The sequence below is a fragment of the Somniosus microcephalus genome, chromosome 5 (assembly GCF_052327205.1).
Source record: "Somniosus microcephalus isolate GS21.2 chromosome 5, FLI_Smic_1.0, whole genome shotgun sequence".
In the NCBI taxonomy this organism is placed as follows: Eukaryota; Metazoa; Chordata; class Chondrichthyes; order Squaliformes; family Somniosidae; genus Somniosus; species Somniosus microcephalus.
Window position 1 is genome coordinate 89,635,730 of NC_140991.1, and position 12,058 is coordinate 89,647,787.

Here is a 12,058-nt window from a genome sequence, read left to right on the forward strand (position 1 = left end):
GAAGGAAAGAAGGAAGGCAGAAGGCGAGCTCTCCCTCCCTCTCCCACCCCCTCACTCTTCCCCTCCCTCACCCTCTGTCTCTCCCTCCGCCTGTCTCTCCCTGCTTTACTCTCTCTCCCTCCCTCCCCCTCTCCTCTCCCTCCCTCCTCCTCTCCTCTCCCTCCTCCCCCTCTCATGACCCTCCCTCCCTCCCCCTCTCCTCTCCCTCCCTCCTCTTCTCCTCCCCCTCCCTCCCCCTCTCCTCTCTCTCCCCCTCTCCTCTCCCTCGCTCCCCCTCTCTCCCTCCCCGTGCTCTCTCCCTCCCCCTGTCCCTGCTTTATTCTCTCTCCCTCCCTCCCCTCTCCCCCTCCCCCTCTCCTCTCCCCCCTCCCCCTCTCCCCCCTCCTCTCCCCCTCTCCTCTCCTCTCCCCCCTCTCCTCTCCCCCCCTCCTCTCCCCCCTCCTCTCCCCCTCCTCTCCCCCCTCTCCTCTCCCCCCTCTCCTCTCCCCCCCTCCTTTCCCCCACTCCCCTCTCCTCTCCCCCCTCCCCTCTCCTCTCCCCCCTCTCCTCTCCTCTCCCCCACTCTCCTCTCCCCCCCTCTCCTCTCCCTCCCCCGTCTCTCCTCTCCCTCCCCCTGTGTCTCCCTGATTTCCTCTCTTTCCCTCCCTCCCCCTCTCTCTCGCTACCTTTCCTCAGAGCCCGGACGTGGTGACCCGAAGCCCTCGTATGCGGATCAGTGTTTCAGGGCCGGCCCTTGCGCAGCCTAGCACATGAGGCCCGGCCCAACTCACATTAGCTCAGGTCCCACTCCGGGCCGCCGCCGACGTTCATGCGCTCGTGGTCTCCCGCCCCGCCAGCCTTTACCAAGATGGCGGCGATGGCTACGCTCGGCGCCGTCCTGCCCCGGAAGCCTTTACCAAGATGACGGCGATCGCGGGCCGCTGGTTTGGAATCGGGACGGGCGGTGCCTAGCTCGGGCGTGGCTGGTGAGGAGAGGCCGAGGCTTCGAGGCCTGAGGCCTGCAGACAGCTCATCCATCGCCGAGGGGGGGAAAGCCCGAGTCCCCTTTGCAAATGGATTTTTTGTTTCTTTTAAAACCAACTTTTTTTTTGCTGGAAATCTATATTTCATATCATTTAATCCCCATTACCATTTTTTTAGCTTGAGGCCCGGCAGGTGTTAGGAATCAAAATGGCCGCCACTCACCTCCGCTCAGAAGGATTAGGCCCGCCCACACATGCAATGAAACGCCCCCCGTGATGCACCGATTGGTCAACCATCAGGTCACTCAACTGTAGGATTGGTCAACCATCACGTCACTCAATGCTATCCCCTGTAGGATTGGTCAACCATCACGTCACTCAACACTATCCCCTGTAGGATGCCCCACCCACACACGCAATGAAACATCCCCCATGACACACCGATTGGTCAACCATCACGTCAGCCAACGCTATCCCCTGTACGATTGGTCAACCATCACGTCACTCAACGCTATCCCCTGTACGATTGGTTAACCATCATGTCACTCAACGCTAATGAGCGGAGTTGTCCCTTTTTTGAACGTTTTTTGTGTACTGCCTGAACAATTTTTGTCTGACCAAAAAGTAAATACACCTATCACGCTCCCCTAATCATAAGCTTTCTTTTGATATAACATATGTGTAGGTACGCTCTATAACTTTTGAGTGTATAGCGGACATACGGACAGACAGACAGACAGACAGCCAGACAGACAGACAGACAGACAGACAGACACCACTATCCTTTTATATATATATATATATATATAGATAGATGGATAGATGGATCTATACTTAAATGTGGATAAATGTGAGGTTATCCACTTTGGTGGCAAAAACAGGAAGGCAGATTATTATTTGAATGGCAATAGATTGGGAGAAGGGGAAGTGCAAAGAGACCTGGGTGTTCTTGTGCACCAGTCGCTGAAGGTAAGCATGCAGGTGCAGCAGGCGGTTAAGAAGGCAAATGGTATGTTGGCCTTCGTAGCAAGAGGGTTCGAGTACAGGAACAAGGATGTCTTGCTACAGTTGTACAGGGCCTTGGTGAGACTGCACCTTGAGTATTGTGTGCAGTTTTGGTTGCCTTATCTGAGGAAGGACGTTCTTGCCATGGAAGGAGTGCAGCGAAGATTCACCAGGCTGATACCTGGGATGGCAGGAATGACGTATGAGGAGAGATTGTGTCGATTGGGCTTATACTCACTGGAGTTTAGAAGATTGAGAGGGGATCTCATCGAAACCTATAAAATTCTGTCAGGCCTGGACAGACTAGATGCAGGAAGGATGTTTATGATGGCTGGGGAGTCCAGAACCAGGGGTCATAGTCTAAGGATAAGGGGTAAGCCATTTAGGACTGAAATGAGGAGGAATTTCTTCACCCAGAGAGTGGTGAACCTGTGGAATTCTCTGCCACAGAGGGCGGTGGAGGCCAGTTCATTAAATATATTCAAAAAAGAGTTGGATATATTTCTTAAGGCTAAAGTGATCAAGGGATATGGGGAGAAGGCAGGGACAGGGTACTGAATTTGGATGATCAGCCATGATCTCATTGAATGGCGGAGCAGGCTCGAAGGGCCGAATGGCCTACTCCTGCTCCTATCTTCTATGTTTCTATGTTTCTAAATGCTATGCTGTCTGGGCAAAAATTGTGAATGTAATTAATGTGGAAGAAGAGATGGAATTGACTGTCATATAGTCAGAATGCTGCTACAGTAAGCAGTCGGGGCAATGTAAGAGTGAAACTGAAGGAGGAGCATAATTCCAAAAATCTTCGCACCCTGGTGGAGTTGAGCGTGACTAGCTTTTTATGCAATCTGTAGAGAAGCTGGAAGAACTGCACATAGATAAGGATGTAAAAATTCAAAAATCAGAAAAACTGGACACTGCTCTGACCACTTTCACAATCCTGCCCAATAATTTTCCCTCTAGCTGCCTGGGTTGCCATTACAGGATCAGTACACAAAATTCAAAGAAAGATTAATTAAAAGATAAAACCTTGTGCATGCTCAAGCACAATGTGTGCTCAGGATAGTGAGTCAGTTTCAAGATGATGGAAGGTAATGGGATCAATAAACAAAGCATCCAGAGTTCACAATATGGGACTGTACACACGCACATGTTTGAAGATGGCAGGACAAGTTGAGAAGGCTGTTAAAAAATCATACAGATTCCTTGGCTTTATAAACACAGGCATAGAGCACAAAATCAAGGAAGCTATGCTGAACCTTTGTAAATTACTGGTTAGGCCCCAGCTGGAGTATTGTGTCCAATTCTGGGCACCACACTTGAGGAAGGATGTCAAGGCTTTAGAGAGGGTGCAGAGATTTACTAGAATGGTACCAGGGATGTGGGAGTTAGGGGAGATTTAATAGTGTTCAAAATCACGAAGGGTTTTGATCAGAGTAAATAAGGAGAAACTGTTTCCGGTGGCAGAAGAGTCGGTAACCAGTGGACAGATTTAAGTTAATTGGACCATCGGCGAGCTAAGAGATTTTTTTACACAGCGAGTTATGATCTAGAATGCACTATCTGAAAGGGTGGTGGAAGCAGATTCAATAATAACTTTCAAAAGGGAATTTGATAAATACTTCAAAGGGAAGATTTTGCAGGGCTATGGGGAAACAGCAGGGGAGTAGAACTAATAGATAGGTTTTTCAAAGAGCTGGCACAGGCACGATGGGCTGAATGGCCTCCTGCGCAATGATGGTTGTACTGCATTCAGATGCTGCCAAAGCTTCTAAGTGTACCCAAGCTACTGGTGATACCAATCAGGAATCAATCATTGTAATGGAGGAGGAAGGCTCTGAGATGCAACAGATTTTATCAGTTGACATTACTCTTCACAACAAAACACTTTTACTTTCCAACCCACCTGTGGCAATCCCAGCAGGAGGGGGAAAGGTCAGCACCAGAGGAAACCTTCCACATATGTGTTGCAGCCAGGTGTCTAGCATTTATACAGCAGCATAGCTGTGATCAGGAATTTGGCAGAATAGGGAGCAATCAAACCTTCATCACACAACTCTTGGAGTCCAACATGCTAAGCTAAACACATTGGGGGCAATTTTAACCCTACTCGCTCAACAGAAACTTGGCAGGTGGGCAGTTAAAATTGCCCAGCTCTTACCTGTCCGAAAGCCATCATGATCGCAACATCTGCAATTTTAACCTCTCCTGAGCAGGCAGCAAGGACACACGGCCGGAACCAACAGCATCCTTCTTTACATATGCATGTTGTGGCCAATGGCATCAGTGAGACCCGACTGTAATTTTAACTCGGGCCTGAGTGGGGAATCCATCTGGAGTTAAAATCGGTGCAGTTATGTATGCTGCCTGTGTCAAAGACACATTTTAATATATCAAATACAGAATGAAAAAGCACCTTATTTGAACCAATTCAACTTCATTTTGATCAATACATCTGATGACTAGGTTACATAAGAGTATGGTTTTTTTTGTTCTCTGGATGTGTGACATTGCCCATCCCTTCTGCCCCAGTCTTGTAGTCATGGTGTTGACATGGATGGTCGAGTTCAGCTTCTGGTCAATGGCGATCTCTAAGATGTTGATGTTGGGAAACTTGGCGATGGTGGTGCTATTAAAGGGCAAGAGGAGATCCTTATGCTTTCTCTTGTTCAAAATGGCCGGCCATTACCTGGTACCTACATGGCATGAATGTTACCTACTACATGTCGGCTCAAGTCTGGATGTCATCCACGTCCTGCTGTATACTGGCATAGGCTGTCTCATTAACTGAGGAGTTGTGAATGGAGCTAAACACTGGAATCATCAGCAAACAGCTCACTCCTGATCTTATGACAGAGGGGAAGGTCATTGAAGCAGCTTCTGAAAATGGTTGGGCTCAGGATGCTTCCTGAAGAACTCCTGTAGTGATGTCATGGGCTTGTGATGACTTGCCTTTGACAATCACAACCATTTTCCTTTGTGTCAGTTATGACCCCAGCCACTGGAGGGTTTTCCCATTGATCCTCATTACTCAGTTTGCTCGGGTTCCTTTGTGCCATACTTGGTCAAATGCTGCCTTGATGTTGAGGGCAGCAACTCTCACTTCTCTGGAAGTGAGTCATTGTGTCCATGTCTCGATCAAGACTATGATGAGCTAAGTAGAACTGAGCAACGGTGAGCAGGTTGTTGGTAAGTAGGTATCGCTCGGTGGCACTACTGATGACTCCTTCCATTACTTTACTAATGATTGGGAGGAGGTTGTATACAGCAGTAATTGCCGGGTTTAAATTTATCCTGTTTCTTGTGGAGAAGACACATCTGGGCAATCTTCCACATTGTCAAGTAAATGCTAGTGTCATAGTTGTACTGCAACAGCTTGGCTAGAAGAGTGGTTAGCTCTGAGGCAATATAGGATCTTGTGTCACCACCTTTGGTGGTTCTATCCTGCCAATAGGGCAGAACATACCCAAATGGTGGTAGAGGAATCTGGGATGTTGACTGATATAATTAAAAAAAATTTTTTTTTATTAATTGATGGGATGTGGGCATCGCTGGCTAGGCCTGCATTTAGTGCCCAACCCTAATTGCCCTTGAGAAGATAGTGGTGAGCCGCCTTCTTGAACCGCTGCAGTCCATATGGTGTAGGTACACTCACAATGCTGTTAGGAAGGGAGTTCCAGGATTTTGGCCCAGCGACAGTGAAGGAACGGCGATACAGGTCCAAGTCAGGATGGTGTGTGGCTTGGAAGGGAACTTGTAGGTGGTGATGTTCCCATGCGTCTGCTGCCCTTGTCCTTCTAAGTGGTAGAGGTCGCGAGTTTGGAAGGTGCTGTTGAAGGAGCTTTGGCGAGTTGCTGCAGTGCATCTTGTAGATGGTACACACTGCAGCCACAGTGCGCCAGTGGTGGAGGGAGTGAATGTTGAAGGTGGTGGATGGAGTGCCAATCAAGCAGGCTGCTTTATCCTGAATGGTGTCGAGCTTCTTGAGTGTTGTTGGAGCTGCACTCATCCAGGCAAGTGGAGAGTATTCCATCACACTCCTGACTTGTGCCTTGTAGATGGTGGAAAGGCTTTGGGGAGTCAGGAGGTGAGATACTTGCCGCAGAATTCCCAGCCTCTGGCCTGCTCTTGTAGCCACAGTATTTATATGGCTGGTTCAGTTCAGTTTCTGATCAATGGTAACCCCCAGGATGTTGATAGTGGGGGATTCAGTGATGGTAATGCCATTGAATGTCAAGGGGAGATGGTTAGAGTCTCGCTTGTTGGAGATGGTCATTGCCTGGCACTTGTGTGGTGCGAATGTTACTTGCCACTTGTCAGCTCAAGTCTGAATGTTGTCCAGGTCTTGCTGCATATGGACACGGACTGCATCAGTATCTGATGAGTCTCGAATGGTGCTGAACAGTGTGCAATCATCAGCGAACATCCCCACTTCTGACCTAATGATGGAGGGAAGGTCATTGATGAAACAGCTGAAGATGGTTGGGCCTAGGACACTGCCCTGAGGAACTCCTGCAGTGATGTCATGCGATTGAGATGAATGACCTCCAACAACCACAGCCAACTTCCTTTGTGCTAGGTATGATTCCAACCAATGGAGAGTTTTCCCCTTGATTCCCATTGACTTCAGTTTTGCTAGGGCTGCTTGATGCCACACTCGATCAAATGCTGCCTTGATGTCAAGGGCAGTCACTCTCACCTCACCTCTTGAGTTCAGCTCTTTTGTCCATGTTTGGACCAAGGCTGTAATGAGGTCAGGAGCTGAGTGGCCCTGGCGGAACCCAAACTGGGCGTCAGTTAGCAGGTTATTGCTGCTTGATAGCACTGTCGACGACACCTTCCATCACTTTGCTGATGATTGAGAGTAGACTGATGGGACGGTAATTGGCCGGGTCGGATTTGTCCTGCTTTTTGTAGACAGGACATACTTGGGCAATTTTCCACATTGCCGGGTAGATGCCAGTGTTGTAGCTGTACTGGAACAGCTTGGCTAGGGTCGCAGCTAGTTCTGGAGCACAAGTCTTCAGTACTATTGCCGGAATGTTGTCAGGGCCCATAGCCTTTGCAGTATCCAGTGTCTTCAGCCGTTTCTTGACATCACGTGGAGTGAATTGAATGGGCTGAAGACTGGCATCTGTGATGCTGGGACCTCAGGAGGAGGCCGAGATGGATCATCCACTCGGCACTTCTGGCTGAAGATAGTTGCAAATGCTTCAGCCTTGTCTTTTGCACTCACGTGCTGGGCTCCACCATCATTGAGGATGGGGATATTTTTGGAGCCTCCTCCTCCTGTTAACTGTTTAATTGTCCACCACCACTCACGACTGGATGTGACAGGACTGCAGAGCTTTGATTTGATCCGATGGTTGTGAGATCGCTTAGCTCTGTCTACCGCATGTTGCTTCCGTTGTTTGGCATGCAAGTAGTCCTGTGTTGTAGCCTCACCAGGTTGACACCTCATTTTTCAGTATGCCTGGTGTTGTTCCCAGCATGCTCTCCTGCACTCTTCGTTAAACCAGGGTTGATCTCCTGGCTTGATGGTAATGGTAGAGTGAGGGATATGCCGGGCCATGAGGTTACAGATTGTGGTTGAATATAATTCTGCTGCTGCTGATGGCCCACAGTGCCTCATGGGTGCCCAGTTTTGAGTTGCCAGATCTGTTTGAAATCTGTCCCATTTAGCACGGTGGTAGTGCCACACAACGCGGTAGAGGGTATCCTCAACATGAAGACAGGACTTCGTCTCCACAAGGACTGTGCGGTGGTCACTTCCACCAATGCTGTCATGGACAGATGCATCTGCAGCAGGTAGATTGGTGAGGATGAGATCAAATAGGTTTTTCCCTCTTGTTGGTTCCCTCACCACCTGTCGCAGACCCAGTCTGGCAGCTATGTCCTTTTGGACTCGGCCAGCTCGGTCAGTTGTGGTGCTACCGAGCCACTCTTGGTGATGGACATTGAAGTCCCCCACCCAGAGGACATTTTGTGCCCTTGCTACTCTCAGTGCTTCTTCCAATTGATGTTCAACATGAAGGAGTACTGATTCATCAGCTGAGGGAGGGTGGTAGGTGGTAATTAGCAGGAGGTTTCCTTGCCCATGTTTGACTTGATGCCATGAGACCTCATGGGGTCCTGAGTCAATGTTGAGGACTCCCAGGGCTACTCCCTCCCGACTGTATACCACGGTGCCACCACCTCTGTTGGGTCTGTCCTGCCGGTGGGACAGGACATACCCAGGGATGGTGATGGTGGTGTCTGGGACATTGGTTTTAAGGTATGATTTGGTAATTATGACTATGTCAGGCTGTTGCTTGACTAGTCTGTGGGACAGCTCTCCCAATTTTGGCACAAGCCCCCAGATGTTGGTAAGGAGGACTTTGCAGGGTCGACAGGGCTGGGTTTGCTGTGAATACGACTGTGAATCCCACATTACAACAGTGACTCCACTTCAAAAAGTACTTCATTGGCTGTAAAGCGCTTTGAGACGTCCGGTGGTCGTGAAAGGCGTTATATAAATGCAAGTCTTTCTTTCTTTAAGTCAGGCTGTTGCTTAAACAGTCTGAGGGACAGCTGTCCTAACTTGGGCACCAGTCCCCAGATATTAGTGAAGAGGACTTTGTAAGATCAACTGGGCTGAGATTGCCTTAAGTCTGCCCAATTTTCTTATTATTACTGAACCTAATAGCGATTGTTTGCAACTGGGTGGCCTGCCGCCCACTTCAGAGGGCATTAAGAGTCAACCATGTTGTGTGGAACTGGAGTCACTTGTAGGCTAGACCAGGTAGTGGTGGCAGGTCCCCTTCCTTAAAGGACATTAGTGAACCAGTTGAGTTTTTATGACAATCTGGAAGCTTTTGTGGTTATTTTTCTGGTGCTAGTCTACAGTTACCAGATTTATTGAATTCTATTTCAGAATTTGCCATGGTAGTAATTCTGTACATTTATACTTAAAATCAGGATTTAATTGCAGTCATCACACTTCCAAGACAGACATTCTGAACAAGAGAAAGATTGAAAATGGGTTTTCATGGTACCATTTACACACTTGCAGGTGATACAACAACAACTTGCATTTATATTGCGCCTTTAACGTAGTAAAACACCCCAAGGCGCTTCACAGGAGCATTATCAAATAAAAATTGACACGAGCCACATAAGGAGATATTAGGACAGATGACCAAAAGCTTGGTTGAAGACATAGATTTTAAGGAGCATCTTAAAGGAGGAGAGGCAGAGAGGCTTAGGAGGGAATTCCAGAGCTTAGGGCCTAGGTAGCTGAAGGCACGACCGCCAATGGTGGAGCAATTAAAATTGGGGATGTGCAAGAGGCCAGAATTGGAGGAGCGCAGAGATCTTGGAGGGTTGTAGGGCTGGAGGAGGTTACAGAGATAGGGAGGGGCGAGGCCATGGATGGATTTGAAAACAAGGATGAGAATTTTAATATCAAGCCATTGCCGAATCCAATGTAGGTCAGCGAGCACAGGGGTGATGGATGAACAGGACTTGGTGTGAGTTGGGATACGGGCAGCAAAGTTGTGGATGAGCTCAACTTTATGTAGGGTGGAAGATGAGAGGCCGGCCAGGAGAGCATTGGAATAGTCAAGACTAGAAGTAACAAAGGCATGGATGAGGGTTTCAGCAGCAGATGAGCTGAGGCAGGGGCGGAGTCGGGCGATGTTATGAAGGTGGAAATAGGCTGTCTTGGTGATGGAGTAGATATGTGGTCGGAAACTCATCTCGGGGCCAAATACTATACCAAGGTTGCGAACAGTCTGGTTCAGCCTCAGTCAGATGCTAGGGAGAGGTATGGAGTCGGTGGCTAGGGAACGGAGTTCGTGGCGGGGGCCAAAGACAATGGCTTCAGTCTTCCAAATATTTAATTGGAGGAAATGTCTGCTCATCCAAGACTGTATGTCGAACAAGCAATGTGACAAATCAGAGACAGTGGAGGGGTCGAGAGAAGTGATGAGGTAGAGCTGGGTGGTGTCAGTTTACATGTAGAACCTGACGTGTTTTCGGATAATGTCGCCAAAGGGCAGCATGTAGATGAAAAATAGGAGGGGGCCAAGGATAGATACTGGGGGATTCCAGAGTTAAGCGTGTGGGAGTGGGAAGAGAAGCCATTACAGGTGATTCTCTGGCTACGACTGGATAGATAAGAATGGAACCAGGTGACGGCAGTCCCACCCAGCTGGAAGACGGTGGAGAGGCGTTGGAGGAGGATGATGTGGTCAAACATGTCAAAGGCTGCAGACAGGTCAAGAAGGATGAGGAGGGATAGTTTACCACAGTCACAGTCACAAAGGATACAAAAATGTGTAAATAGGGTTTTATGTTATATTGCTACAGCAGAACTATATAAAACTAAGAATGGTGGCATAGTGGTTAGCACTGTTGCCTCACAGTGCCAGGGACCCAGGTTCGAATCCGGCCTCGGGCGACTGTCTGTGTGGAGTTTGCACATTCTCCCTGTGTTTGCGTGGGTTTTCTCCGGGTGCTCCGGTTTCCTCCCACAGTCCAAAGATGTGCAGGTTAGGTTGATTGGCTATGATAAATTGACCCTTAGTGTTAGGGGGATTAAATACGTGGGGTTACGGGGATAGGGTGGGATATGTGTTGGTGTAGGGATTACGGGGATCGGGTGGGATATGTGTCGGTGCAGGCTCGATGGGCCGAAATGGCCTCTATCTGCACTGTGGGGTTTCTGTGATTGTGATTGTAAATGGGCTGTACAGGGCCTTGGTGCAGCCACTGTTGAAGTATTTTGTCCAAACTTTGGTGCCAATGCACAGGAAGGGGTATTGAGGCCCTGGAGAAGGACAGTCAATGTGATATCCAGTTTCAAGGCTCTTGAGTGATCAGAATAGGCTCAAGGAGTTTTTTTGGGAGAAATGTAGGCTTAGAGGAGACACGATTGAGGTTTTTAAAAAAATGAAGGGAATAGATTTTGTTCAGTTGGATATGTAGAACAAAGAGTTAGATTAGACATTAGGAACTATTTCTTTTCAGCGACAGAGCCTACAGGAGCAGATTACCAAAGTGTGCAGTGAGTATTGATTCCCTTCGGCCCTTCAAGAGAGTTGGACAAGTTCCTGAGAGAGGGGGCTATTTCAAGTTATAAAAGGTACATGGCAGGATAACTGGAAATGGGAGGACTCTTGACCTTTTCCTAAATTAGTCACGGCTTTTATCTTTTTTTTGCTTCTACCAGGAGATTGTGTGACTGTGGATGGTGGATCGATGGTGTGTACACAGCAGCAGCAGCAGCGGTGGCAGTGCGGACCTGGGAGGAGCAGCGAGGCGGCGGTGGCGATACCAACTCAGCACGGCAGAATTTTCAAAGAGTGACGTCAGAAGTCAAAAGTGACGTCGGCACAAGGGAAGGGAGCTGATTGAGGCCAGTGTCGGGAGCGGAGAGAGCGGCGGTAAACATAGAAACATAAACATAGAAGATAGGAGCAGGAGTAGGCCATTCGGCCCCTCGAGCCTGCTCCGCCATTCACTGAGATCATGGCTGATCATCCAAATTCAGTACCCTGTTCCTGCCTTGTCCCCATATCCCTTGATCCCTTTAGCCTTAAGAAATATATCCAACTCCTTCTTGAATATATTTAATGAATTGGCCGCCACTGCCTTCTGTGGTAGAGAATTCCACAGGTTCACCACTCTCTGGGTGAAGAAATTCCTCCTCATCTCTGTCCTAAATGGCTTACCCCTTATCCTTAGACTATGACCCCTGGTTCTGGACTCCCCGACCATCGGGAACATCCTTCCTGCATCCAGTCTGTCCAGTCCTGTTAGAATTTTATAAGTTTCAATGAGATCCCCTCTCATTCTTCTAAACTCCAGCGAGTATAAGCCCAATCGACCCAATCTCTCCTCATACGTCATTCCTGCCATCCCAGGTATCAGCCTGGTGAATCTTCACTGCACTCCCTCTATGGCAAGAACATCCTTCCCCAGATAAGGCAACCAAAACTGCACATAATACTCAAGGTGTGGTCTCACCAAGGCCCTGTACAACTGCAGTAAGACATCCTTGTTCTTGTACTCGAACCCTCTCGCTACAAAGGCCAACATACCATTTGCCT